This window comes from Bison bison, unplaced genomic scaffold, assembly GCF_000754665.1.
Source record: "Bison bison bison isolate TAMUID 2011002044 unplaced genomic scaffold, Bison_UMD1.0 scf7180017858211, whole genome shotgun sequence".
Classification (NCBI taxonomy): Eukaryota; Metazoa; Chordata; class Mammalia; order Artiodactyla; family Bovidae; genus Bison; species Bison bison.
The window spans coordinates 98-5,868 of record NW_011488784.1 but is presented as its reverse complement, the minus strand read 5'-3'; the positions used below and the strand labels follow the sequence as shown (position 1 = coordinate 5,868).

The 5,771-nt window shown below is 44.2% G+C and overlaps 1 pseudogene; it reads left to right on the top strand.

The window, feature by feature from the left end:
- Positions 1-1,041, top strand: part of LOC105004893 — a 5,898-nt pseudogene extending 4,857 nt beyond the window's left edge.
- The last annotated feature ends 4,730 nt before the right edge of the window (positions 1,042-5,771 follow it).

The window sequence follows — 5,771 nt, the reverse complement described above, 5'->3', positions numbered from 1 at the left end:
TGGGCTACTACTTAACCTCACAGTTTCCTCATAATATCCATCTCTTCAGCACCTGAGAAAAATGCATCCTATGAACTTGTGAAGTGGTTGTCATGGGGACATGTCACTGGGAGCAGACATCTCCTACAGTTGCCCACCCCATTCCTGACATGCAACTCCCCATGTGAACAGCTATCCCCTCAGCATGAGTGTCAAGTCAGACCCTGACTAGGGAATGACGTGGGAGCCTGTAAACACGTGGGGTTCTTAGGGGGTACTCTTCCTTATTGTTTGTTGTTTGTTGTTGAAGTGGAAGGAATTTCTCAGGGCTGTGTCTGTGCCTTCACCCGGACCTTCACCACTACTCCCACCAGCTCTTCCAGGTGAGAGCCATGTTGTGGGTGGGATGGCCCATCCAGCCTGGGCTCAGGGCCCTGGGCATGTGGATGCAGATCTTAGGCTGACTCAGTATTGTGGAAAGCCAGCAGGGAGATCCAAGGACCAGTCTAGCCTAGTGGTTAGGAAGAGCATGGGCTCTGGAATCAGCACATGGGTTCTCTCCTTGACCCAGTGCTCACTCTCTGTGTGACCTTGGTCAAGTCACATGATCTGTCTGTGACTCTGTCTTCTTCTGAAAAAGGGGGATCAGACTGTACACTCCTGTACTGTAATGTACTGAGTTACTGTTCAGGGTAAATGTGAAGTTGTCCCTGGATTGGGGAACAGACTGTCCATTGAGTGAAGCTGGTAGACAATCTCTCTGAAGGTGAGCTCTGGGCGAGGCGCAGCGGAACCAGTTAAGGAGCCTGGGGACAGACACAGGAGGGTATGGAAGGCATCTAGTTGCTGAGTGTTAGTGTGGAGCAGTCAGGATTGGGGTGCAGGTGGTCCATCCATAAATTGTCCACATGTGCATTCTTCCTCCAGTCTTTGTATAGTGAATGAAGAGCTGTTTGTAAGGGAAGCCAGTCCCAGTGAAGCTCAGCGTCTGCATTCTCCATCCCAGTGCCTACACTGTCGACCACGTTCATGTTCCGCCTCTCCCCTGAGTAGCAGGAAATGGTGTGGGCTTTCTCCTCCCAGTGTGGAATCACCTCCAATAGTCTCAGAAGTGACTGCTGCGTTTGCATGGAGTTGGGAGGGAGCTGGGAGGAGTGGACGAGTAAGTAATGGGAACTTGAATGTAAATTGTCTTCCTTGTTTATTTCAGTTATTTCTACCCTGAACATTTCATTCTTAGTACATAGTAAGCTACTAGTTGTTTTGAGCAGGCTTGTATCACTTTTGTGAGTTTGGTGAATCCTGCGCCTGTCTGTACAGACAGTTGGGTTTTCAGGCACTTTTATCTTGATACACTGGGCCTGAGGTTCATTCCACTCTGTATGTCACGGTAGATGTCCAGTGGGGAGCAGGGAAAATCATTGTTCCACAACATACCACCCAAAGATACCCCTTTAGTGTTTTCATCTTCATTATGTCTTCCTTGAAGTTTGCTTATGTAGGTATAGGCATATTTGTGCATATATATATAGAAAATGAGATCTCATCGTGAGAGAGAAAAGGAAACCAGAGACAGAAACGAAGAGAAAGAGAGGCATGTGGCTGGATGGGGAAGTGAAGTCCAAGGATTGATTACTTAATCTTCAATGCCTTGAAACTTGAGTAAGATTAAAAGTTAATGTGAAGGAGCCATCCCATCTCATTTTTTACCCTAAAATTTTCCCATGTACTCATTTTCTTTCTTAACCTCTTATTTCTACTGCAGAGTAAAGAGATATTTCAAATGGAATAGTGTAAATTTTAAGCCCAATATATATTGAGTTATTAGTGAATGAAAGAAATACCATTGTATTTCAGTAAAATGGTAGTACTTTTAGTGTTTTGTCCCACATGGAGGCAGCAGATATTGGAAATTCTGGTGTGACATGGCTGGATGTTGCATGATCTGATACCCTCTGCAGTGTTGAATGGGAGACAGGTCCAACATTTTCCTATCAATGTATTAACATAAGGAGCAGTTCAGGAGCAGCAGTTAGGCAACACCACAGCTTACTGCCCTGTTGCCATCTCTCACTGAAATCACCAGGTGAGTCAAAGGCAAGCCTGTCTTCCCAGCATGGGGACTGGATCAGAGTCTGCCCACAGATATGATGTTGGGTACCTCTTAGGAGCTTCTGAGTCTCCCAAGAGATTAGAGTTCCTTCTCTCTTTAGAACTTTGAACTCCAGCCGTATCAGAGAGACTTTGCTTCCTTTCTAATGATATCTACTTTCTCATTAGGAGAACCATGAGAAATGACAGCGCCTGCCTTAGCCCCAGGCTTTCTCACTCACTCCTCAGGACAGCTCTGTGTTAGAGATGAGTCCCATTTCACAGATGACAGAGCTGCTCCTCTTATAGCTTCTGTCGCCTGTCCAGATAAGCAGGAACTTTGGGTGAGGTTCTGTCCCTTGCCCTCTCTGGAGGACAATGGAGCAGCCTCCCTTTTAGACTATGGGCTAGAGAAATGGTCACTTTGCTCTCCTGTGATATAACAGGCTCAAGGGGTACTCCCTCAAAAGCCCCTATTGATGAATATAATACTGCACAGACATGTGCACATGCATTCATTACCTAAGAAAAGAATTCATTATGTTCAGTTTCATGAGGAGATGAATTAGAATTAAAATGAATTGCCAGCATATCTACGTGTGTGTGTGTGTGTGTGTGTGTGTATCATCGGGCTGTGTGTAGGAAATGTATAATATCATTACTTATAAAAGCACAGTATGTCAGGTAAATATGTGGAGATGACATACCTCTGAGAGAAAGACATTTCCTTCTTTACCTCGGAGTCTCCTTTCCCTAGTGTGCAGGGCAACTTTAGAGGACTGGGGAAAAGAGAGTATCATTTGCATGTGGAAGCCCTTTAAGAATCCAGTCTGGAAGGTTCCACAGGGGCACTTTTTCTGATACCCAGAAGCAAAGAGCTGAGAGATGGCAATGGAAGGGCAGCTATGGTGGCCTTCAGTGGAGAGGAGCTGATCAGGGCAGAGTGCTTCAGCTAGGCACCTCCCTGGTAGCCTCCACGTCACCACTGTCTGCAGCTGAGAACCAGGAACGCTATTGGGTAAGAATCTTCCCTGGGTCGTTAGAGGATGGGCACAGGGCCAAGCACCCAGGGAGAGCCCAATGCTTGTCTGCATCTTTCACCTCCACAATCTTCACTTCCTATGTACTCCACTCTCAGTTGGGTTCATCCCTAACTTCTTGCTGATTACCACCTCCACCATTCATATTTTGGCTGAGTAGTAAGAAAAAGAATAATACACATAAAACTGAAAAAACCCCACAAAAATGATAAAAGATACCAAGCACACATATTAGATAAATGACTAACTTATCAAGGTAAATCATTCAGCACATAATGGTTCACAGCATCAAATCCTGGTCTTCTGACTGAAAAGGCTCTGCCCATCACCTCTGTTTCTGTAGTGAGTGTACTTATGCGTTAGGACTGAGGCCAACACAGGTAAGGGACTCAGCACAGGTCCTGTGGTCAGCTGATGACTCTGGAACTGGAGATTTGCTTGATGACTTCTGTCTAGCTGACCTGTGCCTATTCTCTGCTCTCCTGTACTAATCCTTCCTTGGGGGTTCAATAAGAAGTTACTTCTGGTCAAACTAGAGTTTGAAAAAAGACACCAGAAAGTGTGAGGAAATAGGAATTGATGAGATGGAACCAACGTTTACTTGATGCTACATTTCCAGATACTTTTTCAAATCTCCTATTTAAGAGGACATAGGCAGGAATGTTCTGAGGTGGTGCTAGTGGTAAAGAACCTGCTTCCCAATGCAGATAGACATAAGAGAGCAGGTTCGATCCCTGGGTCAGGAAGATCCCCTCGAGAAAGAAATGGCAACCCACCCAGTATTCTTGCCTGGAGAATCCCAGACAAAGGAGCCTGGTGGGCTGCAGTCCATAGCATTGCATAGAGATAGACACAGCTGAAGCGACTTAGCATGCACACACAAGATGCAAGGTGGGCCAGGAGTAATACATCTCAAAGTCCCGTTGTATATGAGCCGTTCTCTGAGGTTTTCTCCTTTTCTTCTAACAAGTCTATAAGTAGGCGCCCGCAGTCCTGTTTTACAGATGGTCAGCCTCAGGCTGACAGAGAATGTAAAATTTCCAGGGTCAGATGCTTACCCTTTGCCCTCTGCACAGGCCAGACCAGCAGCTGCATTTTAGATGATGGATTTCCAGGGCTTTAAGACTGATCGTGGAAAATTCACCTGATGTAGAATCTAGGTTGTGTCATGCTCCCCACTGGACATGAAGATGATAATGGGGACGAAGTCCTACTCCCTGGGCCAGGAGGAATGGGTGTGGGGGCCACAGTGATTACCTGATTCCTGAGGTGCTGAACTGAACCCAGGAGGCAGCACAAGCTGTTACTCTTTGGAAAGAGGACCTGGATTGTAGGACAGTAACATGTTCAACTACTATATGAAACCTGTTTTACATTTTATCTCATTCAGCCCTACTCTTTTCAAGGCCAATATGCACTCACAAACAGTGAGAAAGAGAGTTTTTTGCATGTGATTTTTTTTTTATTTTTTTACTTTACAGAATTGTATTGGTTTTGCCATACATCAACATGCATCTGCCACGGGTATACACGTGCTCCCCATCCTGAACCCCACCTCCCACGTCCCTCCCCATACCTTCCTCTGGGTCATCCCGGTACACCAGCCCCAAGGTTCCTGTATCCTGCATTGAACCTGGACTGGCGATTCGTTTCTTATATGATATTATACATGGTTTAATGCCATTCTCCCAAATCATCCCCCAAATCATCCCCCCCTCTCTCCCACAGAGTCCAAAAGACTAAGCTTATTATACAGAGTGAAGTAAGCCAGAAAGAAAAACACCAATACAGTATACTAACGCATATATATGGAATTTAGAAAGATGATAACAACAACCCGGTATGCGAGACAGCAAAAGAGACACAGATGTGTGTGAATTTTTTAAATTGAGATACAGCTGATGTAGGGCATTATTTTCAGGTGTACAGTAAAGCAATTTGGATATATATATGTATTTCAGCTTATTATCCATATATTATTATAAATTAATCAGTATAATGTCTGTACCTTACTGTAATTCCTTATTGGTTACCTTTTTTGTGATAAAAGCTTGTATCTGTTAACCCCAAATTCCTGTTAATTAATTTCTGTCCCTCCCCACTCCCTATCCCCTTTGGTAATCATAAGCTCAGTTTGTCTGTCTGTGAGTCTGTTTCTGTATTGAATATGGATTCATTTGTATGATTTTTAAGATTCAACATATAAATGATATCATATCATAGTTACTTTCTCTTTCTGATGGACTTAACTAACTATAATATTCACTAGGTCTGTCTATGTTGCTGCAAATGGTAATATTTCATCCTTTTATGGCTGAGTGATGGTCCACTGTTTGTGTGACTGTGTGTGTGTGTGTGTGTATCATATCACATCTTCTTAAGCTAGTCATCTGTTGATGGGTACTTGTGTTGTTTGAGTGTCTTGATTACTGTAAATGGTGCTGCTATGAATGACAGTTTTCTCTTCTTCTGGCTATGTTCCCAGAAGTGGAAATGCTGGATTCAATGGTAACTATATTTGTAGCTTCCTCAAGTACTTCCATACCAATCTCCATACTGGCTGCACCAATTTAATTCCCACCCGCAGTGTATCAAGGTCCCTTTTCTCCACACCCTCTCCAGGACTTATTATTTGTAGACTTTCTGATGATAGCCAGTCTG